Below are 26,741 nucleotides of genomic sequence, written 5' to 3' on the forward strand. Positions count from 1 at the left end.
GCACTATTGATGGTTCCTGTGCCACCCATAAATTCAGCAGAGAAAAAGAGCATGCTCATATTCAGTAGTCAATATCTGAGTCCAAGCTGATGGACTGAAAAGCAGTGTCTCCCTTTCCTTTCCCAAATTCTCCAATAACCTCTCACTTTGAATGGGCAGAAGTGACAGAGTGAACCACAGGCAATAGCTGTGTCTGTAACTGCTTCTCCTCTCATCCCATGTGCTCTGAGCTCCAAAACCAGAGCAAAAATGCACAGCCCACAGCTTCACAAATGGTGGCTTGTGCTGTAATGCTGAGGCAGGAATGCAAGTTTTTTCTGCTCTATTCTCTGCCTGCAATGTAGCACCTGCTGCCTATCCCCCAGCCATCCTGGCAGCTAGGCAAGATACTTGCTTCTGATACCCATATGTGACATGCAACTCCATTACCGTTGCGTTTGACAGCACAGTGCAGTTACACAATGAAAGGTTTCTTTGACCAACATTCTGAAGGCTGTAACGATAACAGTCTAAGCTGTGGATAAGGTTTGCCCCTGATGAGACTGTTGCTTAAATGATCTCTCTAAATTCCTGAAAAGCCAAGAGCAGAAAGGTCTTGATCAGTCTGTTTGGTACTTGTAGGGACATTACATCTCTTTGTCTTGAAGGAAATCAGAACTGGAGCAAATTTTGTGGTCAAAATATAAAATCTCTGCTAATTGGAAATACTTTCAAAGGGCATACAGACACACAGCAAGACAAACGTGCAGTTGATTTCCATACGATAGCAGATCAGAGCTGATATGCAAATATGTTCTGCCTTCACTTTTATTTTGCTTGGTATTTTCATACTTAGAGCAACTCCCGCTGAGCTACAGAAAGCTCAGCTGCAGCTACCTTGTGTTTCATTAACTTACATTTTGGGTGGGTTCTGTTTTATAAGATACTTTAAATCTCTTGCACAAGGTCCAAGAATTTTTTAACATAAATATACAGCTACGGAAGATGCTGGATTTAGCAGCTTTCTGCTGCAGTTTCATTTCTAGATTGCATATTATATACAAAAGACACAATTACCCCGGGAAAAGTTCCAGCAATATAATAGAAATTGTTGTAGTCATTAAAAATTACAAAGAGGATGTGACATTCAGACTAAAAAGGATACAAGATGAGGACCATTACATAGTGTTCTATCAGTTGCAAAACAATATTTATGATTTAACTGACTGTAAACTGCAGAAACAAAAGTAAAGCTGAAGATAATTAAACATACTGACAGAAGGACCAACACTCTGCTTTACCAGAATTCCAGACACACTAGTGGAATGGGGTATGTGTGGATGCAGATTTCTCCCTGCAGTGCTGATGCTCGTTCCATTAATTGAATGGTGACAGGTTAAACTGAAAGGACTGTTCCACTGTGCACTCTTTACAGTTTGCACATGACATTATCTGCATTATTTTAGCTTTTACATCACTGCCTAGAGAACTCAAACTGTGTATGGCTTTGTTGTGCTGGACTGCGCTATACAAACATTTTGAAAATGGCAAATCCCAATCCAAAATCAAAATATCTGAGCAACAAAATATTCATATCCAGTCTGATTTTTTAGTTTTTTGAATCTCAGCACTGATTTATGCAGGTTGCTTTTATGCATCTGTACTCTGCAACAGAAGTCCTTCAAGATTTCAGGATGCTTCAGCCTTAGGAGAGGATACAAATAAGTGAGTCCCAACAAAGCACAGCAATCTGTTTTCTACTTAAAATTTCCCAGAAAATTATATTGCACTAAAGTGCATCTTGTAGTAATATACACAGCTAAAGCTGGTTCAGCCAACCAGAGGCAGCTGCATTTTAAAAGTGGTGACAAAAGTGTGTGTGTAGATAGAGGCAAGTTAAGACGACTTCCGGCAGGATGGGTATTTGCAAAAGCCACCGCTTACGTCAGCATTCATAGAAACATACACAACTGAAAAATGTCTTGCTTTTGCCCACTCCGTGGCTGATCTAAGTGATACACGCCAGGTCCAGAAGAAAAAGCTAATCCATTTTTCAGAGTTTAAATTAAACCAAAATCAAAAGAAGCTGGGACTCTGCAGCTCTGTTTCAGTGTGTTGTCCCAACGCTTAGTAAAGCTAATTCCAAAAGGAGTAACAGGAAAACTAAGATTTTTTTTTCATATTTTTGGAAATCTGCTGGGCTAGTATGGAACAGACTGCATGAGATGAGCAAGAAAATTAGATTATCAAAGCTTTGTGCTAAATAATTGGATGCCTGTGCAATTGCTTCAGTTATCAGAGAAGAGCATGACCTGGCATCACTCTGCACATTCCACAGATATCAGATCCTTATCTCTTCAATACACATGAAAATGAAGCACATAAAAAGGAGTACAATAAGCAAAATGAGATGTTGTACCATAGCCACATAAAATACCTAAGACAGGGCAAGAGCAATGCTGCTCTGCAGAAAAGTGAGGCCACTGAGGAAATCAAGAGGAAAGGCAGGTGGTTGTGTGAGGGCAGCTAGGGAGAGAATCCCCAGGGCCATATCTTTCTTGAACCCTGAAACCTCACTGTTTTATACCAGTTCAGGTAAAACATCCTGCAGAATAGTGCAGAGAGTGACTGAACACAGATTTCCACTCTGCTGTGCACATGAAATCTAGCTTGGTGCCAAAGATTTACTCTGATGGATCCTACAGGGACTTTGCTCACAAAGGGAAAAGATCTATAAAGCTCTAATTTCCCTGAATGCAGAAGGAGGGGGTCTGGTAAGGCCAGGGAAGAAAGTTTGTTTTCCAAAAACTTATCCTAAACCATTACTCCAACCTGTGTTATGCAAGTGGGTAAGAGGTCTCATTAAAGGAGAAAAAAGCTGTTCTATACTTTTGAAATATAATCAGACCCGTACCTGGATGAGTAATGGAACAAGGGAATATAAAATTAGAATGAACAGACATATGGACAACCCTTGCTGGGAATCCTATCTGGGACACTTACACCTGATGCACGTACAACACGGGGTCTCTACAATTGGCTTATCGATGCCCATCTGACAGAATGGCACTGCGCCTGAGTAAACAGGTTCAACCTTATGGCTCAGGAATTGTTGCCAAGGAAAAGGATTCTTCATATGTGCCACATCATGACACTGAAAATAGCAAAATTCTCTCAGCATCCTTCTTATTTCAGTTAAAGTGAAACTGTTGTACCTCTCATTGCAGTTCTCCCTCTTGAGGGCCACAGAGACAGACGTGTGCTTGCTTTGTAGATCCTGATGCCCCTATGTTCCTACCAGAACACTGCAGCTCCTCCATGGCACCTCCTTTTTTTGGCATGACCTGTCACGTAAGATACTGAGGAGGCAAAAGGTCTAGAAAGCAATTCTGTATTCCTAAAGAGGGTTAAAGAGCTAACAAAAAAAAAAAAAAATCATTTCTGATTCGTCAGAGATTTCTGCTTTTACCACTAAAACCTAGAGTATGCCTTTTGCTTCCAAAAAAAATCGTTGCTTCTGCAAGGCACCAAAATAAACAGGTCCATCAGAACAGACGCTTTGCTGTTAGGAGCCGGTTACCTGCGCAAGTAGCTCTGCAACAGCAATGTTAGCATCAGCACTGTATTCTGCCATTAGTGGGGACAGTCCAAAACACCACATTTGTCCAAAGTGCTAAAGGATATTGAATGACCTCCATTTGCTACAGCGTTCTCTCCCTCGGTACTGAAATCACTAGTATCTGAGATTAGTAGCTCTGCTGGTATAACACCATTATGTCAGATCTCTTTCAATGCAGCTGCTGTAGAGGAGAGACAGGATATTTATTTGGAGCTGATATGACATGTGTTGCTTTCATTTTGTCAGATTATTGTAGGTATGTCTCATTGCGAAGCATAAAATTACAGGCTAAGTTCTGCAAGATGTCGTTCATTTTTGTTTCCTAGTGACTTCCATGTAGAGAGAAAGAGCTTTGTACAGGATCATAAAAATGTACAGTAAATGCAAACAGCAAAAGATGCCAATGCCCCACAAAGTCACCAGTCAACTGCATCTAGCTTAGAGGTTAAAATGAATAGGCTTATGTTTCAAAGAGAAGATGTTCCTCAGTCAGTAAAACTCTCTTAAAATCATCAGATAACATTGAATCAGATACCAGGTACCGTGATGCAGATGCTCAAATATCTGCAGACAGTTTGCAGCGCAAAGAGGTCTTCATCGTGTCGGAATGCTAATGCTGGCGTAATATAAAATGCTGTAATTAATACATAATATCCCTCAGTAAATATGTTTATGTGCAAGATATAAACAAGTCATTCTACAATTATTTACTTTCTATACTTAAATAAAAGATAAGAATGCTTGTATGTGATGCCATTGTTTATGCCATTCACATCTGAGCATAAGCCAAGAGTAGAATCCTGCCAGATCAGAATTCTCCATTCACTTTACTGCCATTTCACACAGATGAAAAATGCTAGATTGTGGAGAGTCAGGCTTCCAGCAGTTAGGGAAAAAAAAACCCTTTTTTCATCTGAATTTTACTGATTTGATCTCTTCTAATTGCCATATTAATCACTTTGCATGCTTATCCCTACTCAAATTATACCTTAAGAGTCTTGCTTGTGATAACCTGGCTAGCATTGCCCTGGCATTAAATATATGATAACGTTTTTATCACTGTTACCCTCTTCTGCTTAGTTATGAGATTAAAAAGAAAACCAACTACAACTATGAGCCATATAATTTTATAACAGACTTAGTGCAAAGCATTAATTCATTGCTAATACTTTGATATGAAACACAGAAAAATGGCATAGTTCTTACCACAGGAAAAATAAATCTTCAAATCTGCTATTAATATGGTGAACACTGAAAATGAAAGATATATGTATAAGGTATTAGACGCTGGTGTGATCTTCACTTATATCCGTGCTTTGCATCCCACAGACTTATTGGCTTTATAGGCCTCATCCTGTTTCTCTCCCAGCCAGCAGAACCTATTGCTTAGCTAAATCATGCCATTTGCCTTTCCATGCAGAGTTCCATAGTTTGCTCCAAGCGGCTTCATTACTCTCAAGGTATCTTCTTCAGTCATTGACACGTTATTCAGGATGGCTGTGCCTTATGGAAGAAATTAAAATTAAAGGAATTCTCCTGTACTGTTTCAGGAGATCATGTGTTCTAATAGAAAATCAGCCCTACAGAGAACAGTGCAGGTTGGTTTTTTAAAAAAAAAAAACAACACACACCAGTAAGAAAAAGTTTCATCTTTTTTGCTAAACTCCATTTCCAGAATCTTATTAATGTACATACTTTGTGATTATTTTAAATAGTTTTAATTACTACACTTTATACGGATATTTTGCACACTGTTAAACGCAATGGGTTGCCTAAACTTTGGAGGGAACACAGGCTTAATCTAAAAAATTAGTTTCAACATCTTCAGTCATACAGGTACCAGCTTTTGGCTCACACCACCAAAGGCCTCTTAAAGCAAATGGAATACACATGTCTAAAGTGGACCTGACAGCAGGGGAACGAGGCAAATGGAATTAGTGGAAGATTCAGCCCTCTATAATTAATGTTCAGTTGTTTAAAACAACTCTATACATAATTGCAGCTATTCTTTAAGACGTTTTTATGCAGCCTTTCTATATTAAAAGAACCTAACAACACACACTTCAGGCACTATGCAAAACATCATTTATAAGTGATAGTTACAGAACAAGAAAGGTTAGCCTGCTTATGAATATTACAGCCTACACTGTATGCATCACCATACGATGAGGGAGGAAAAAGAAAACAAAGGATTATAAAGGGATCAATAAATAAAATGCTTTCATCAGCTATGCCAGGGTTTGTTTGGGGTTTTTTTTTTATAACATTTTGCTCAGAAAACATGCAAATGCTCTTTCATTAAGTTAATACTTTCCAATTCCATAAATCCTTCTTCCACGATCCCATGTGTAAAAGCACTAACTGCTGCTGTGAATTCCAAACAGTGTTCAACATAAGCAAAATGGATGTGACCTGTTTTTATCACGTCAGAGGGCAAAAGTAAGGCACTATCACAGGAACTCTGCTATGGCATGCAGACCTGACTATTCTGTGTATTTTCTATTTATTGTCATTTTGTTTCCTGATAAGATTTCAATTAAAAACATGGGCCAAAGGGTGAGATTTCATACAAGCAGACTCCTATGTATGCTCGCAGTAGTGACAAACAATGTGGTGTAACATTACAACATAGCTAACAGCTGCATCTACTGTCCCTATGTAATTGGCTTTTGATGAGAGCCACTGAGTGTCCAGAGTCACTAAATGCTGCTTGAAGAACAATAAACTAAGATGTTTACAAGTTCTTAAGCCTGCATTAGGATGCACAATCTGCTTACAGCACCCTCTCACCAGAACTCTGCAAGAATTTGGTATTACTAGCAATTGGTATTACTAGTAATTACTAGCAATTACTCAGTTTGCAGGAAGTAAAAAGTGTGTATAAGGCTCAGATCTGTCAGCAGAGAGAAGGATCTTGTGCAGATATTATTCTCATCTCCTCCAGTCAAATATACTTATGAACGCTTTCACTAAAGAGTTTTAAATCTTAAAAGGCGAGGGAAGGGGCAAAGGCAAGGGAGAGCCAATCTAAAGGCCACTGCACAGAACTGGCAGGCAGGACTCCAGAACATCCTTTCTTCCTCTGCTATTAATCTTGCAGGTGACTGTGCACTTTCATTTATCTACCTGTAAAAACTGCCTTGTAATACCAGTTATCATCCCACTGTTCAAGAAAGGAAATAGCAAGATTCAGTGGAAGGGATCCCATAACACTGTGCTCATTAGGCACTTACAAGTTGTGCTTCACTCAGCTGTAGAAATATAATTAGTTAACAACTTCCTTGCTTTCTGACCTCTGAATACTACCAAAACAGTTCAAATAAGCTTATGTGTAAGCAGGAATCATTCCCAATAATGTTTATGAAGAACATGAGATGAACATGCAAGGTAACTCATGCTATATCATGCTATTAAAGCAAGCTGTATAAACACACATTTTTGGGTGGTGAGTCCCAACTTGAAATAAGCACTTTTCCATAGAGCATATATGCCCAATCATCAACTGCTATTTAAGTTCTAATACTAGTGAGCAAAAGCATGGGTTGTATCTAAAGCTTTTAGTCAGAAAAAGCTAAAACCATTTTGACTCGCTCTCCCCTGAGCACCTAAGTACACCAGTGTAAATAATGGATTGCACTGCAGGGTGAATTACTTTCCTGTTAAACTGGGTGCAGTGACATAAACTCTGCATACTGCTCCTAACTCAATTTATAGAACATAAAACATCCCTAAAAAGCTGCTGTCCTTTTAATGTGACTAACACACACATACAAGAGTTAGACCACGTAATGTAAAAGATAGTATGTTTGCCCCCCCCAAGTATTTTTTGGCTAACATGACTGGAATAATAAGGCAGTGTCACACTTAATGTTATTTGCTTCCATTTTTAAAGTAATACTTCTTTCATAATTCCTTCTTTAGCAAAATTTCATTTCTGAAATGACTGAGAGACAGGGAACTTCTACATAGCTCTCTAGGTGGTCTGGGAAAGCCAAGCAGCTCTGTTTGGTATGAAAGAATGCCAAAGGTTCTTCCTACAAATTACTATAAACTAGGGATGCGAGCTTCTGCTTCCTCAGACCCACACGTACCTATGGGTTTCTCATTACTTCTGAATGAGGTACAGCCCTCTTCTCTGGCACAAGAGTTAAAACTGCATCAAAGCTGAACTACTGCGAGAAATCAAAGCAACTAAATTAATGCAGGAGAAAAAATACATATCTGTATTGCAGCAATTAGAACATAATACTGATTGCATACGCAATAGCCTACTCTGTGTTGTGTTAGATGGGATAGTTTCTCTCCAATGAGTTTTTTAATCATTCCTAGATATAAAGCCTGAAGACCTCTATAAAATAATGCAGTAAGAAGCAGCAAGATATCTTGTGATACCAGCTTCAGAATAGCTCTTACTTTACATCGCACTGCATGCCCTCCACTCCCATTAATTTCAGTGCGGTTTGGGGACACTCAGCAACTTCAAAGAAATGGCCTCAATATCCTTGAGCCTTTAAAGTTCAATACATTATTAATGCTAAATTAATAGGGCTTCCTTTAAAAGGAAACCACTAAGTTCCTTCCTCAGAAGCACATATGATACTAACGTCTCATCGGGTTTCTGACCCTGGCTGCTCTCTGTACTCTCTAAACAGAAAGTTACCCATCAGTAATAGACCCAACAGTCGGGGACTGTTGTGTTAGCTGCCACAGGCAGATCTTTTTTTCTTTTCCCAAATCTTTGGCTCCAGGAAAGAGAAATTATTTCTTCAGCAGTCTTCCCATGAGGGAGCTGTGTCTAGAATTTAAGTATTCATCACTGCTTAGGCAAACTCAAGGGGAAAACATAAGGTCTGCCAATTAACCTAAAGACTAATGGCGTGGCATCAATATTAGGTGCTTGATCCTACAAAATACACAGCAGCCTCAATTCCCACGGAATTCTACAGCACATGAAAACTTGTGGTCCAGAACGTGATATGGAAACATTCTAAAGAGCTACATCATATGCAGAGAATTCATCATGCTAAGCAATACTACGATGTGCATTTTCCACAGTCTTAACAAAGGGACATCTGAAAAAGAGGGAAGGTGGCTGCCTTCAGTGTCCCTTGAACACTCAGCAGAACTACAAATGGCAATCTGTAGGTCTTGTACATACATCATGCTAACTTCTGTCAATGCAAAATGATGCACTTCCCTGAGACAGGAAGTCATTTTCTCCTGGCTAACCTAGCTACACACAAACAACTGCAACACCACAAAGTCATTCAAAAGCCAACGGCAAAGGGGAGGCAAAATTATTTTGATTATATTGAATTGGATTCAGAGACCTAGATTTCTGGTCATCCTGGGGTTGACAGTCAGGGCACTAATCCAGATCATCTCTCAGCTCACTGGACTACCTAAATCCTCAGCTCTTAAACCTTATGTCCTGGCGCTTTCTGAGATCACAAAGTCAAAAAATGTTTTTCTGGCCATATAATAACAGCTTTGCTAGCATCAAGAAGAAATCTAATGTCAGAGGATAAGCCAAGCTATGGATGCATTTCAGGCAGTGGCATCATGACAGAAAACTGAACCCATCATAATGTGGCTTTACTGCAATTGCTCTTCACCATCACCACTGCAGTTTATTAGTTTCTTAGCAATAGTTGGTTCTTGGTTACTAGACATTTCTTAATAGAATGGGGGGAAAAAACCCCAACTTTCTAGTTAATTTTTCTGAATTGATAAGTGACACTCTTTCTTCCAGTAAGGAGCAGTACTTGCAGTGGTGGTAAGAAGATTGTGATGTATTTTTCAACATATTGTATCAGACTAAAGCAGATCTTGACTTTCTCAAAATAATGTTTCTACATCATGGAGATTTTCAAAAGAGCCTAGTTTATAGATATTCCCATTACCATATACGGCAAGTACAGAAAAATCTTAAATAGCAATGAACTCATTAAATTCCCTTCAAACTGCCAAAAAGGGTTAGGAGCACAGGGTTTATTTTTGTGTGCTACCAAACAATAAGATGCACAGACTATCAAAAATTCCAAGGTCCATTTTAACAATGCAGGGGTTTTATGTAAGTTCCCTTCACTCACATTGCTGGAAAAACTCTGGAAAATGAGTGTATATTACTGCAGGCAAGAAAAAGGACTAAAGGATATTTGCTTCTGAGATAGGTGGGACAAGTTAGAACAACTCCCAGCAAGATATGATTCTTAGAGTCCCCAAAAAGCAAGCAGACACTCTGGCCCTGCATCATAAAAAGCTACCTGAGGTTGCAAAGTGCCATTACACTTACCCAGTACATCACTAATGAACCCCAAATCATTTAATAAAGCAAAGTGCACAGCTTCAAACTGGCCACAAGACAAACATGAACTTTGTGTATCACCAGCATTAACTTACTTTGTGTAAGTTGCATTACAACACAAGAGGCAGCTTAGGAAAATAGAGAAGAAAATAAAGTAGTCTTATCGACACCTCAGTGTAACCCAAATGATGAAGAGTCAACCCCTATGAATAAAATGGAGTCCATAGATTTTACTACTACCTGTTTACCCTAAGTAACCATCAATACTAAGGTGAAAAGTTATCCAAACCTAGAAAAAGTGAAGAAAAGCAGCTTTTTTTTTTTTCAGACTTCTAAAACAAAAGACGGGAAATAATTGCAGAAAAATGGAACTGCAGTGGAGGAACTGAGGAGCAACAAGAAGGAAAATCATTCTAGCCAGAGCAGCTGCCAGGATGAGACAAGACAGATCAGAAAAGAACACATCTTACGCATCTCAGTTGCCAGCAATGTTGTATTGTATCGATATTCCAATTAATTAATTACCGCTTAGATATTACAGTGATGACAGCCATATAAATACCTGAATGTAGAGCTTGTATCTCTAAAATTTTTATTTGTTTGGAAGCGTTGTTTGCTTACTCCACTTGTCATGTGAAGACAGGGAAGAACTTTATTTTCCCCCCATTACTTTGTCATGCTCCCAATCTTGACAAGAGGCAAATCACTCTCCATGCCTCCCCCCACCATTTTTTGCTTCCCTGCAGTTCTGTGGAATATCCCTCAGAGATTACTTCTATCACCCATCTGTCCATAGTTGTGTTTATCCACTGATCCTGGAAGAATTCATACCCTTCCCCCTCTCTGGACTGATTCCTGAGACAGCAGTGTTATTCTGGCACTCTGCTGCTATCCTCTTCTTCCTATTTCAACCAACAACATTCTCCGCTGGAAATCATGCAGCTCTGGCTACCTTGGGTGACTGCAGAGAGCAGCTTATCCTTCTGATCCCTACTGAATTTCTTGGCTTCCTGGTCCTTGCAAAGGTGTCCCCTATTCATCCTTCTCAGCCGCTTTAGCCATTAGTCAAAAGCAGTGGTATGCTGTTTTTCTCTCTCTCGTTCAGTTTTGAAGTTGAGATGGAAGATATTTCACACTGGCCGTGATTCCTGTACCCGCTTCATTTTGCTAATCTAGAATTTTAATCACTTTCTAAATTATTGATGCAGAAATCCCAGGTAGAAAAAAACCCACCTTCATCTGGGTATCTGTTGTTTATAGCTTGCTCTCCCTGCCTTTGAGAGATGAGACATCAGACACAGATAAAAGAAAAATAAAAAACCACCAAAGGTAAGAATTTGAAACATGTATTTAGTTCGAGGGAACTGTATGGAGAAATATGCCACTGCAAAGATTTCATCAGGGATTTCCTAGCTTTCCTTCTCTTCACCGTGCAGTCCTGTTTCTTCCAAGTCAAAATCCACAGAAGTTGCCTGGAGCAAGAGGACATAATTTTTTTATTTATTTTTTTTTTAGTGAGGGCAAAACCAACTCAGGACTGACAATGGAAGTTGTAGATTTTAAATGTATATGTTTCCCTCCTTATTGGCCTGGCATATCTAAAGCAGAGGCGCGTGCTGTTTCCAGTGTCCTTTGAAAACCAGACAGCATTGCATCTGTTACCCAGGTTTCTTCCATATCTTATTTATATTTACCTCTATTCTAAAGACTTCTGAAGGTCTACTTCTCTTCTAACCCTTTTTATTGTTCAGTGTTCCATCTTTGGCTAAGACAGCGACTGAAAAAAATAAAAGAAATCCTAGGAGCTGTGACAGCCCTCCTCCTGCACACTCTATGGGAGAACTTCTGGTGACAGGCCGCAGATAGGCTCAGTCCAGTAACTTAGCCGTAAAGCCCATCTGCCTGCAACTATTGCGTGAACTACTGAACATGACAGCAGTACAGAAAAACCTGTCCATCGATAATGCTCATTGCCTACATCATTTAATTTATAAAAATGTTAAACCATTGTCCTTCTATTAATATATATAGATACTCAACTTTAAAAACACAACCACAATGCAATAGTTAAAAGTAATACAACCCAACAGCAGGAATTCCAAGAGCCTCAGTACACCAGGTTCAAAATATCAGAAACGGGGAAACGTCCTTGAATTCAGGTCAATTCAGAGAAGCTTTGTTTCTTTCAGTTAAGATACTTATTGTATTCAATTTTGATCAGTGAATGCTTCGAAGAACAATTCAGGATAACTCTGGCAAATTCGTGGCTGTGCAGCTGCCTGAAGAACACACTGCATACCCTGGAGACACAGACATCCCATACCTGATTATCCACAAATAAATGCCTGCTGAGTCTTCCACATATGCTGAGCACTGCAGATGGGAACAGAGAACAGTGGGATATGCAGACCTATAGATCTATTTCATAAACACAGCATCTAACAAAAATCATGTCCGCATGTCCTGCACCTGTTTCCTTCCCTGTATTTCAGCCTTTGCCACTTAAGCCTTTAAATAATAATAAATAAATATGCATGGAGAAGGGGTTGTAGGTATAGATGAAAAAGGCATGGCCACCCAGACTGCCCACCTGCGGTCCAGAAAGGAAAGTATCAACCACTTTCTGCTGACAACTGACTTGTCATTTCCTTTAAGATTTGCCTGGTCACACATGGCATATACACCCAAGCAGATATAGACTGCTCTGTCTCTCAGCAGGTCATACGAGTTACAGCACACGGTACCAGGCTACCCTGGCTCTGGGGCTGCAGGATCACACCTGGTCTGTGTGTGGGTGGTGAGGAGCACAAGTAGATAAGGAATGGGTGGAAAGGTGTGCAGACGTCAGTAGTGCTGCTGATGGGAGAAGTCAGGCTCTGTAGGAAGTAAGTTACTTCCAGTGCTTTGATCTTCCCACTGGAACACACTCAATTTTATGCATAACATCTCAGCTCTTCTATAAGCTCTTAAGTCCACCTGAAATAACCTCCTGAATGCCAGGCAAACTAGTCAGGAGATCAGCAGTTTTTAAAAAAATATTTGAATTACTGAAATTGATCTAAAGCAAACAAACTTTTGTTTGCGTCCAAAACAAATTAAGAAAGTTTGACTTCAGTCTCATAGACATTAAAATTGTCACAGCAGCAGCCAGGAGAAACCGACTGACTTGTGCACACTTCAGTTCTTCCCTTCGCACAAATGCCTGCCTAGCTGTTCAGGAAACTCTACGCTATCCATCAAGGAAACCCAGTGAGGGCTGACAAATAACACACACAAATCAGAGTCCACTATATCTGGCTGGGTGGCCACACAGTTATGCAATGAACAGTACTACTGACTCTGTAAACTTGATTTTGAGCCCTGTTAGATGCTTAGGGTCAAAATTGGGTGACGAAACTGGATGCATGGAAAGGATCTTACACCAGGGTCCTTTGTCCAGCTTTCAACTTCATACCAGGCCAGATGCACTGCAACCAGCATGCCTTGGTGCCAGGTTTTCACTCAGCTACACAGGAAACTAAGCTCGGTACCAGAAGATGCCAACTTATTTTACATTAGTCAGATTGATCTCTACCCTTCCACACATGCTTGGAGTTGATCCAGCCACATACCTAAAAGGAGTCATGTGTTTTCTTATATCCTTATGGCACTGTGTATGTGGCATCTGTTTTTTTTTTTCCCCCAACACAACTTTGTGCAGCAATATGTTTATAAGACTGCTCTTATTTATTTTTTGTACTTTTTGCAGCACCAAAAAGTTGTAGAGGTCATATGCTAGAAACAGTACAAAATACAGAAGATCATCTCTATTCGAGAACTTGAGCGACCCCATTATTTAGCTGGAGAACAAACAGTTTAACCATGGCTGCACCTGCTTCAAAGTATTCTACTGACCTTCAGACTTCAGGCCAAATCCTTTCTGTATGTGGCTCCATTTTGCAATGTTTGACCACATCCTGTCCTCACCTCCTGGTTCTCAAATTCAGGCATGTTTATGGTCGTCTTATTGGTACGTCATCATCCATAAGGAGTTTGAGTCTCTAACTCTTAGTCACGGAAGCAGACCACGTAACTCAGAGAGTTCTCTTGTATGAGTGAATATTAATAAAATTTAACAAGACTGACACAGCGCTCTGCAGAACACGACATTTTTATAAATGGTGCTCTAAGAGCAGCTCATACTTGGTGCATTCTGAAACATTTAAACTGATAGGAATTATTCTGATGACTTCAAATATGCACTGAACACGGTTCCAGAGCAAATACAAGTTCTTTGTGACACATCTGTACCACAATCTTTCTGAGTAAGGATTTCTTTAACTGATTTTCCCAACTGCAACCCAAGGTAGATATGAAGCACATGGAACTGGTCTTGTACTATTGATACACAGCTCAGCTGGTTAGATATGGGGCTATGCCATCAGCAGGTTCACCCAACGGTGATGATATTTACTTTACAAACACTCACCATTTCTTCTCATTATTTTCTACCATTAGAAAGCAGCCTGAGTGTGTGGGAGATGTCAGGACAGTAAACAAAACAACCACCTCTGATATTAAGGAAGTCAGTAAGGTCTGTTTACTCCCAAAAAAACAGAAGACTACTCAAACAAAAATAATCAGTTTTGGGTTCATGCTTTCTTGAAATAGGCTTTTCTTCAAAGACAATCCAATAATTCTCAATATTCATCCTAGCAGTCGTAAGGCAATATTTATTCTAACAGTCTTTGTAGGGATAACTGCGGATTGGATTTGAGTTGAAAGGAGATCTACATCCTTCCCTCTCCCCTCCCCCAGAAGTAGCTCATAGTAAAAGAAGAAATTTTCTCCTTTGGGTGGTATTTAATTAATTCAATTGCAAAACTTTTTGGTAAATTTGGCATGGGTAAAATGACACTTTGGCAGGACTGGCATTTAGCAAACTGTATCTTTACCACATAAGGATGTCAACATTTTCTTTCCTTTAATTCTTTTGGTAGCTATTCTACATCAAAGAGCGAAAAAAATATGTAAGGTTTTGTTGTGAACCGTCAAGCTATATTAGTGAGTATTAAAACAAAAACCCTGAAGACTAGGCATTCCATTTTTTAAATTAAGTCAATAATCTAAAAGCGATCACTAATCACTTTTCATCATACATCTTTAAAGAATTTTCAATACACAATTATAGACTTGTCACAGATCAGAGGCTAAGTTCACATCATAATGTTAGGCATTAACCATTCTGTAGCTATTACACACAGCTGTAATCCACAGGTAATACTGCTGTAATTTGAGTGTCAAGGTGATCCAGAAGCTTAGCAAATTTTCACTGTCTCAAAAACCACAACAATTCCGAAATCATCTCACCTCCGATGTCAAGTGCCAATCTTTCTCCTCTCCCCTGAACAACTTTTCTTTCATCCCAGGTTTAAGTAAAATGACAAAGAAATGCTAAAGACAGACTAACTAAGGCAAATATTAAACTGTAAACTCCAAATGCCTGCTTAGACAATAGCACCGCTTTCCTTCCACCTGCATTCAGCCATGTTCTTGAATTTAGTGTGGCACAATGTGCACAAATGCTGCGGTGAATTGGGGTTGATAGTACCAAGTGACATGAGGGACATATACTGGCCTGTTTCCTTAGGACAATTATCACCCTGAACAGGCATTTTGTATTAAAGCTGCTGCTTCATCATCCAACACCCCCTACCCTTCTCCCTGGAACTATTTCCCAGAGAAATCAGTGTCTTGTCTGCAAATCCAGGGGCTCCATCAATTCATGTGAAGTCAGTTGATAGAAACTAGTACAGTACTAGCCAGGCTGGCGTCACAACTGTAAACACAATTTCAACCATAAATCAACATAAATGAGGTCAGAATCCACTTAAAATGCTGACACAGACATTTGCATTGGATTTAACTAATGTAATAAAAAAGCAGCATAACTTACGCTATTTCAACTTTTGAGTATCAACTAGCTGTAAGCTGCCCTGCCTCACATAAATCTGCATTCAGAACAATATAAGATTTGGACCTGGAAGCCTCAAGACCCTGAAGGCAGTTTTTTCATTGCTTTATAGTTTGTCTGCACAATTATCTCTGTGAAACGCAGTGCAAAGCCCTTCTATTCTGTTTTGGCAGTGAGCTATGAGTCACCATGTCTGACCTACCCAAATTGGGCTCTACACACTGAGCAGCAGCATCTCTTAATTTCTGTGTAACAATTAGTGGAAAACATTTTGAGATACTTGAGTTAAAGGTACTACAGAAATAGAAAGTACTGTTTAAATAAATTACATTTCTGTAGGCTTTGAATTAAGAACCACAGTCACTCCTAATGGATTAAAACATGACTTGTTTTACTTACCTCCTACATGTTTGTATCTTTTTTCAAAAGGCTAATACAGAAATTCTTTAATAGCTTTCCATGCATTAGAAGAGCTAGATGGTCTATGATCATCTAAACAGAGATTAAGAAGCACTTCAGGGGCTGGATGAAGCCAGCCACCTCATTACATACGGCCCACAGTCACATTAGCATTATCCTATAGACATGTGACAAAAAATAAGATTCATTTTAATGTTTGCTCTTTCCCACCAAAAAGATATCAAAAAGACCTGTCTGGACTTCAGGAAGGAAAAGGTTTCCAAAGTTCAGTCTAAGCCACGGTAGACAAGAGGACTGCTGTCGTTACAGAGCTGTGGTATCTCTGGGCATTGCTTCCTTCTGTGCAGATAGCGAAAGCTGTCTTTTTAGGGGGCTGATCTTCTTTCTCCTCCACTGCAGTCTGGTCAAATTGCACAATGACTTCAACAGAACACGATCAGAACCCAGACCTGCACCTAACAATTACGTAAGAACCTAATGGTTCTTAGGTTAGATATGTTAGTAGAAATTCAGGTGGGGCCAACACTTGGAGGTAGAAAGCTGAGTAAAAAGGAGGGGACCCGTTTTGCTTTGCTTTCCTTAAAATGGCCATTTGAGTACTTTTCTTCCTCAGCCTAATGCTTGGGAATGAAATAGAGAGAAAGGGCTGCCACTTAGACCCTCAGTGCAGAATAAAACCCTTAAAGGCTCATTAATTGGAGCCAACCAGGCAGTGCCATGAAAAGCCACTTCAGCCAGTCTTTCTAGCACTTCAGGGTACATGTATCACGGATTTTTTAGCACATGATTCAACCTCCCAAATTGTTTGATTCCTGAGCATTCCTGAAGAGGTGGTGTCCCTTTCTATAAATGTGCAAATGACTGCTGGAGTCAGAAAAGGGTATTTTCTAACTTCTATTAGCCAAACTGTAGCCCCAGTGTACAATTTTTACAGTATTTAGACTTGCAGAGCATTTGATACATAAAAAATATTTCTCCCGTTGACCCGTTTCAGCTGTAACTGCTCAGTGCTTCTGCAAATCAGGCCTCAGGGGAATCAAGAAACATACAATTAGTGACCACCCTTGAAAAGTTTGATTAAAGTGTGTTGCCAAGCAACACAAATTCTGGCAGAGACAGTGATAAAACTCTATTCTCTAGAGAAGCCTTAAATTTCTTTGTGACTATTTTCTCCTCTTCTTGCAGTCCCCTCCTTTATTCACTGTCCCCCCCAACCTCTGCAATAAAATGAGAATGTGCTAAATCAGTGCCTTTTCCCGCACAACCCTGGCTCAGGCGATCATACTGCTGGTATTTCTAAAGAGTTAAGATAACTTTGGATTGAGAGTGTGTATGAATTCCTCAGTTGCCTCTCCCCTACTCTTATTTTTTATTAAAACTAAAAAAGCCACATTCTACCAAACAGCATAATTCTTGCACCTACCAAAGTGATTACAAGGTTAGGTCTTTCCCCTCTTGTTCCCATACCTAACTGGCTCTCGGACCTCATTTTCTCCTCTCTCTCTGCCTCCACCACTCCACAGCACCTCATTTGGGTGCAGTCTCCCCCGCACCAACTGCCTGCTTGTCTTCCCACCCCAGCACCTAGCACAGCTGTCTTCACCCAGCCAGCCAGTCCCAGTTAAAGCAGATAGCAAAATCCAGCCCAAAGCACTTCATTTGATAAAGACGTAGGCTTTGTAACTTACTTCAAGTTTATCAAGGAAATCTGTTTCTCTCAGATGCTGACTCTATTTTTATCACACTTATATATGCAAATGTATGTATGTGTGTGATGTGGTATACATCTGTGTACAAATGTGCATAACATTTGCAACCATAATAAATGTTAATGTAATTTATATGAAAGACAACAGCAAATCAGATCAAACAACCTGGGAAGAACTCTGTAGATGAGACATGAGTGCTTCCTTTACGAATTGGTGGCTGAAGAGTTTCTGGCGGTTAGGAGGGGGAATACGCCTGGGGAGGTGAGTACCTGGGCCAGCAGCTGCAGCAGTAAAAAGGAACTTGAGGAAAGGGGCAGGCACTGCACTTTGCAAGGACAGACCCATGGGCCACAGGGATTGAACTGAGCCCATGCTTTTTAGCAAAGGTCCTGAAAGAAAGTCTGTGAAGCAGTGGTTAAGCTCTAAGCTTATAACAGCCATGGATGTTTCTTGTTCCAGATGTTTCAAACTCTCACCCCTTCTCTGGCAAAGGATTCTCAGAGCTGCTCCACCCCCCATTACCCCATACCCTAGATGCAGGGGAAAACAAGTTTGGGAACTGTTGATCTGCAGCAATAGTCAGCAGCAAAACTGCTAGAAAAAAGAATACAAAAACAGGCAGCAAAGAGAGATCCTTCATCTAAAACCTTCCAGCCATTACAGCTAGGGGTTTAGGAATCTCTCTGAGCCAGAGGTTCCACTGTATTAATGTGGGAATAACTGAGAATAATAATCATGCCTCCTCACACTTGCTTCAAGTTCCCTTAGTACCTGTAGAGCAAAATAAGGCCTATAACTCTCATCTTTGGGAAGAGACAGCCTACAGCTAGTGTGGTGTGTATTTAGCAGGATCAGTGGAGCCGAGCTGACTTACTATGCACAACATCGTCTAGGTTGGAGTAGCATCCAAAAGCTCCAATTAGGAGGAGAGCTTTATCCTGCCAGGCACTAGATGAATACCTACAGTCACGCATGCCCTAACCCAGGGAGGCCGGCCAGACTGCCTTCATGTGCTTCTAATTGTGCTCTCCTTGAAACTGATCTTCAATCTGCAACATTCGCAGAATGTAGCTGTTTGTTTACTCCGCTTGACCGGAACAGAATTACTTCAGTCTATCCCTTGCGAAACGCCAGCCTTGCCGATATACCAAAGGATAGAACTCAAAGCCTAATGATAAGGTGTAAAACATACCCTCATCCTCCAGGCTCTACGTATTTGACAGGCTCATCAATTTCTGTCTATCATAGAAAAATTTTATCTCAGCCCTGTAGGCTCAATAAATAGGACATTCATAGTTCAGACATCTTTAACTGCCTATAGAAAGTTTCTAGCTCCATCCAGCTTTTTCAGGTGACATTCTGACCTTTGTCTCATTTTGGGGAGGAAATTAGGGGAAGAAGAGAAAAAAAGAAGAGCTAGCGTACATCCATCTTCCTCCTTTTTTATCCTGGATCAGAAAGAAATTGACGTTTTCCTGGTGGCCACTGTAGTTACTCTGCTCTTGAGCCAGCCCTTTCTGATACTGCCTTTCCTTGTGCTTTTTTCGTTGTGATATTTATATGTTATTTTAGACAGCTTGTACAAGTGGCTGCAACAATGCAGAAATGCTGAACACCTAAATATGATACGAGATCCATACTGTCATTTACATCATAACTAATCAACTCTATGAGAGGGATCATTAAGCTCATCATAAACATCTTTAAAAAAAAAAAACTGGTTTTGAGGCTGATAAAAAAATGAAAGCAAAGTCAAAGTCCCAAGTTCAAATGATGTATAAATTCCACCCTGTAAGTAACAAGGAGAACATTCTCTTGGGGGCTGTGGGAACTAAAACCAACCGTTGCCCTTCTTCAGGAACAGCTATGTAAGGTAAGGCACAAAGGAAGGGAGGCCACATAAAACATTTGTAATATTTCAGCATCACCAGAGTTTAACCTGGGAAGGCTTTTACTGGAAAGCTTCCAACTCTGCCAGCTCTTTGTTACATGGTGGATTTTAATCCACAGCTGAAGACCTTCAAAATAACAAAACCATGCAAAGGAAAAGCAGACTGACTTTTTGGCAGGAAGTCAATGTGCAAATACCGATGAAGAAATCTCAGTATGCAGTCAGAGTCCTCAAAGGTCAACAGCTATGTAGTGAAGGACTTCAGCGTTTAAGTTATTAACAATTTTGTTTTCAAGGATTCTGACAGTTTCTGTGCTCTAAGTTAAGGGTTTAAAAAAAATAAAATCAAGATTTGGTGACTGAACAGTCAAGCTCGCTGTATCTTTATCTCTGTGGTTCTGCAGACAAAAAGACTGTCTTATTCCTATGGAAGCTACCAAAGCTACCAACCTGATTTCCATCTATTTAGGACCAGAACCAAAAGCAAGTAGGAAAGTGGACTGTCACCAGTGCTCTTTCTCATTTGTTCCTGGCAAAGTGCACTATGACTCTCTTCCGTTGCCCACATCCTCCCTGTTAGTCTGTATCCTCATTCTTTTCTCTATTCCTCTACTCTTCACAACCAAATACTCTTTATCCCCCATACTGGTGTATTCCTGTCCTTTTTCTCTCCTAACTCAGAACTAAGGAATGGATGCAAGCAATGACAGAGGGTGCAGTGGAAAAGATGATTATCCTCAGGAAAGAAAGTGAATTACCTCAGACTGCCTAAGCTCTGAAATACCTTAGGTGAAAGTCACTTGCTGTCCCTGCAGTCCAATTTTGGTAAAGTTAGTGGTAAAACCTTCAGGAATTTTATTGGGATTAGAAGCAAGACTCCAATAGGAATTAAGCACAGCTTAGGTCTTCCAGTTACTCAGAGGAGTGGCTTTAGTTCTCATTTGTACCACTTTAAATTATGGAGCACTCATTAATTTACTGTCTTGCACCTTTAAGGATCAGACCAGTGCTACTGACAAATACAGTACCACTGGCATGTTGACAACTAATAAAATGACATATTTTCATGCTTGAGGACACCACTTCTATGAATCGTATATGAAAGAGCATTTTGTCCCACTCTTGATTGTATTAGTTTTCCTTTTCTTCAGTTGGGAACTTAAAAAATCTCTTCTTTTCTTCATGCTACTTTAGATGGCCTCTTCATTTTGCAAATTTCCATGAGTATAATATTTGCCTCTTGTCAATCACAAGGAAAAAATGTGCATGTAAGTTAGGCAATCTTCTTGTCTGTGCTCAGAAATTGTATTGGATAAATTTAAACAGGGTTTACTAGGTTCACTTTAGCCTCTTCTAAATAAACAATCTAAATTAATACAAACCAGGCTAATTTCATTTTACCAGTGCCTATGCAGCTTTTTGTAGCCCTTTACTGAAATTGAGTTATTTAAAATCACTTCTTATTTGAAGTTTGCTTTTAGAACATGATATATCCCTAGCCAACAGAAAATCATAAACAGAAATGCAAAATTCTAGGTGACATCACTGAATTTCCACTCCTCACTGTGCCCATTTGGACCAGCTCAAACACAGAAGGATTGAAATGTTTCTTTCTGTAAAAATGGTAGGGGTAGATCTCATTTCCATGCAATGTACTATCCACTTTTTAGCTTCCTTATCCCTAACACAGGTCAACTATGAAAGAAATGTGAACTAAAGCCTAACCTTCCATGAACCATGGAATCAACAACTTAACCTTTCTGAGCCAACACTTTACTAAAGAAAAGAAAAGCTTAAAAGAAACAAGATGGGAGCACCCTATTTCTGGCTATATTGATGTATTTGGGATTGCTAGTCAGATCCCATCAGTTCCAAATCAGAGTAATAAAGAAGCCGAAATGAGAATTCTTATCTGCCAGTTGGATTTCTGCATTTCTCACCAACAATTTGAAACATACGGGAAGTGAATTTCACACTGGCACAATGCCCCTTCGACTTGCACATCAAAGCGCTGCCTCTTCAGACAAAGATGCATTCAAGCTGAGAAAGCCTGAAAGTAACATCTATATATATGTCACCTATTTAAAGAGTTTCATCACTGCAGACAGGACAAAAAGAAGAGCTAAGCATTATAGAGAAAGTGATCTCAAGGAAAAGCAAAGGGGCCTCAGGTGACACATGTAAATGGAGGAGGGAAACTAAGTGTTACAGATATATAGGTTTAATGTCCAGCATTAAGACACTTACATGAAAGGGAAAAGCTGTTGACTATGATACTACCAAAGCGCAGAGACAGCAAGTATGAAAGAAACAGAGATGTTTTACTCAACCTGTGACAAAGTGGCACATACCTGGACGTGGCTAAATTAGACACATTTCACCAATGTATTTGTAACTCGACTGCTATAGCACTCAAGACACACTGATAGTGAAAACTGCTCGTGAATAGCACAGTAAGTTCCAAGCTTCTAAGCGCTTACTGCAGTAACATGGTCTGTTTCCCAACATCTTTGCAGTCCTTGGAGAGGTGTAGATGGAGATTTAATGAGCAATGCATACCATCTGTTAATATTGCCTTTAAGAGCAACTGAGAAAAAAACAATTCCAAGAGTGCAAGGGATGGCAGAAGCTTTAAAAAAACGGACCATCAATAATAGGGTTCTATGTGTATGATTGCTGTAAAAATAAATCCCCCAAAACGAGCAGACTACGTGTTTATTTTGCAACTGGTAAAATATTTAAGTCAGTTTTAAACCTGGATTAGAACCATACAATAAACATTCAGGTTAAACAGAGCTAGTGGGCATATTACTTCTGACCAAAAGCCAAACTCACCAAAATGATGCATCCCAGGACCTGATTCTGCAGTACACTCATGCTCTGGGCTAGCTCCTTTCTCTAACAAACTAGAACAGATCTTTTGAGTTACAGTGATTCACGTAAATACAGGATCTGGCTGCTTGTTAGTTTACACTCAAACTAAGCAGGTAAAAACTGCCCTCATTCTAATAGAGTAGTATTTCTCACTTACTCAGTGGCATTATTTATAACTACTTTGGATGCTAGACAGTGGACAGTCAAGCCCCTGGTCCCTAAAGTGCCTGAACAGAGAAAGCTGAGTCTGACAGCACAATAAATTTTCAGCTACTAGCTAGGGCAATTCAACTTAACCCTGTGAAGCTGTTCAGTAGGCAGTCACAAATGCATTACAGGAAGCCAGAGAAACTATCTGGGAATGCTTCATTTGTTCACAATATGAACCTGATTAGGTAGGAAGAATTGCTCAGTGGCTGGCCTAAGTGCTACCTAAAGATCACGGTACTGTTCTCCACCCTACTGTGGGCCTAGAATTTACACCCAGGTCTAAATCACTTGCAACACGCAGTTGAAGCTTCAAAGCCTGTCTATGAAGCTGCAAACATTAACTCTCTTATGTTGCGAGTGTAATTCACGTCTAGTTCTCACAAATTAGTCTTCTATAGAGCATGACCTGAAGACAGGCCTTGTGTTTAGCTGGTATCAGGTATTGCTGTCGTAAACAAGAAAGAGCTCACCTTTTCCTTTCAGTTTCACAATAACTATTCTCTTTGATCTATTCCCCTCAGTGACTGTTGTTTTCACTTAGATGGTGAACTCTCATTTCCTAATAGCTGGCAGGACAATAACTTCATCTTTTTCATCCAGTCATATACATTTCAGTATTACATTAATATTTCTTCTTCCTCAAGAGAGCTTTGAGAAATTGCCAAAAATCCATTTAAGTGCTCTGGGTTTACTTCCACAGTCCCAGTTTTATTTGAACACAATATTAAATCTGGAGGGAAAGAAATAACTGGAGGTCCTTAGTTTGCACGATGAGTTATCTTTGGCCTACTTTATCCTACACGGCTTTGTGACAAGAACAGATGTAGAAGCTCTTTGCAGTCCTTAATCAAGACACACTATTACTGAGATAGCCAGAAGGCAAAAGAATAAGCCAAGTCACCAGGGTTCAGAAACAGAGATGACTCCATGAAATAAAGGGTTTATTTTAATCACTAGAATTTTCTGAAGGAGTTGTAAGTTAATTATAAAGTTAAGGCCATGTCACCTTGCTGTATGTTAGTATAAACATATAGAATACATTTGTAGTAATTTAAGAATCATAAAATTTTATGACATACCGACCCTTTAAATCAGAAATGCATTATTTTTCAATTATTTTAATGGGTTATGAATTTATACAAATCACAAATGCAGCTTGCTCCCCTCTCCCAAGCAGATTAATGCAAGTGCAGTTAAAATGCAGAAGTGTATTTTCCTATAACTTTTCCGCATCTTCTGTGGTGAATGCAAAAGCAAAAAATTTCCACTTATTTTCAGCATATAATGATAGGAATCAAAACCACATTCAGGACAAGACATAATTAGATGATAATTTAAGCTTGCTCCCTATGAAAGTGGTAGTCACACTGCAGTTTAAACAAGCACCAAAACCTACTTGTTTGGAGCTAGACTGTTGTCTTTATTTATTCAATCAAAACCAATTTCTTCTTCTGTATGCCACGTAGACATTGCGTATGTCCACACCAATCTGGCAGGCATCAGGTACTCAACTCCTTTCATCAAAGGAAACAATTTTTAAATGAATATATTTTACATTCTTCTAGAACTCATGCTCTTCTTTTTTTAACTACACAAAATTACAAACACCTGAAAGTCAAAACAATTCCAATTTGCAACCTTAAAGCACAAATGTGGTAAATAGGACCATACATGAGAGGCTCCATCCCGCCCACTGCCCAATTTGAAGCTATCCACTCAGATTAAATACTCCCAGAACTCTCCCAGCCACAATCAGTCTGATTTCTTCCACATGCTATTCCCTCTCCCCTACCTCCTGTCTCTCCCATACCATACTGATGGAGACCTGTTAAAACTCTCTTCAAGCATCTTGTTTACAGTTCCCTCCTGAAACCCAAACCACAACACTGTTGGGCCTAAAGTTTCCTCGTGTCTCAGTAGGTGGATGAACTGTTTCCTCATTTCTTTACTTTTTTCTTTTACATTGTTTTTCACCTGGGGAAAACATACCTGCACAGGAAGTAAGTACTGAAATTAAGTACAGAAATTCCATCTAACTGTGCTACATCTCTGGGAATAGCCCTGAGCACTGATACTCCAAAAACTACACTAGTTTAGAAAACATAGTTTTCCAAAAGCTTCAAAGCCATTGTGCTTTTGGACACACCTTCAAATGTCAGCGAAGCCCACTTGAGGGGACAACCACCACTGGTAATGGCAGAGAGACTGGAGGGAGAGAGTGGCTATTTTGACAGCGGCCACTATTTGTAACAATGAAGTAAAAACAAGATTTAATTTCCATTGTTCTTATTTGAGCTTCTACTAATGCCAGCTCATAGCCAAGCGCAGTAAAGCTTTCTTCATCCATGGTCATTTAAAATGATACACGCTTTCACTGTGCTACAGAATAGTAAAAATAAAAAACTACAAAGTTCACTTCCATTCAAGGACAGCCAAGATCCCCATCTCAAAGAGCAATACGTAACAGGATACTGCTAACACCAAACATCAAGAAAGATAGTTAAAACCATTACAAATCCATATCCCTCAGTAATTTAACAATCTACAGGTTCTAGGAACAGGGGTTTAGTGGATTAGTAACAACAGACCATTAATCTCTGCAGCCTCAATTTTAATCCAGCAATGACCAAAGTGATTGAAAATCATTCTAACCACATGACTAGCAAAGCTCCCAAGCACGGTTCTCTCACATACCTGAATCCCAGCAGCAGAGGTCACAGGATGTTTCTGATGGGACTATTTACCAAGAGACCTCCACTTAATAATTACCTAAACTCAGTGCCGACATTTTTGGCAGAGTAATTCCACTGCACACTACCCCTGTGAACTGATTTGAAGATTTTATTTTCCACTTTATTTCAGCCTCTATTAGCAAAGCCTGCTTTTTTTCCCCTGGCAAAATAGCCAAAACAAGCTGTGTAAAACAAATACTTTTCTGTTTCTACATACGATTTTAAACAAACGTGTAGGAATTGATGACTGTCATTCCAAACAAATGCCAGGAGATTATTTCTGTACAGTTTATATAATATCAGTGAAAGTTACATCCAAAACACTCAAGAGTTTTAAAAATAATGCAATAGTATTGTGTCATATACTCTGTTTTTATACATAAGAATGCTCTATTGCAAAGATTTTAAGTTCTGGAGTATTCAATGACTAGAATTAATTCTTAGGTGTCCAGCAACGTGATGATATTATGTGATCAAGACTCATTTCGTCATTTGGTCCTCCATGCAGTTATCAGGGTATCAGTGAGGAAGCCGTTGAAAGGGAGACCTTTCAAAAAGGATTTAAATTCAACTGTTATTTGCTGTGGTCTAAAATCTGAGTCACAGGCTCTTTTTCAGGAGCATTAAAAGCAAGATGCTGGCTACCTTGCCAGATATGTTCTTTTATTACTGCAAAGTAAATAAGTACTTAAAAACATAAGAACACAGTAGACACAGAAGGTCCCAGTTACATAGAGTAAGGAACTAAAGATGGGAGAGTTACAAACATGAGTTATGAGAGTTACTTGCTGCTGTTTGTGAAGCATCAAGTAGAGCCAAAGCAGGTCCAATGGCTGGGGGAGGGAAAGGAGAAAGTTTGCAGGCTCTGCGCCCTTTGGTAGATATAGCCCAAATACATAAATATGATGTAAATGTATTGTAGAGCTTTGATGAGACATTTTTATAAAGAGTGCAATACTTACGTAAAATTTCTTGTCCAGGGTGGAAATTTATTCATAATACCATATATGAAGCCTTACCTTAGGAATTCTTCTAATGATACATACT

General features: G+C 39.5%; 1 protein-coding gene across 2 annotated transcripts in view; it reads right to left on the minus strand.

Annotated features, from left to right (window-relative positions):
* Nucleotides 1–26,741, minus strand: part of CA10 (carbonic anhydrase 10) — a 207,296-nt gene that overhangs the window by 168,433 nt on the left and 12,122 nt on the right. The window lies entirely within an intron of this gene.

Source organism: Phalacrocorax carbo, chromosome 16, assembly GCF_963921805.1.
Source record: "Phalacrocorax carbo chromosome 16, bPhaCar2.1, whole genome shotgun sequence".
Lineage (NCBI taxonomy): Eukaryota > Metazoa > Chordata > Aves > Suliformes > Phalacrocoracidae > Phalacrocorax > Phalacrocorax carbo.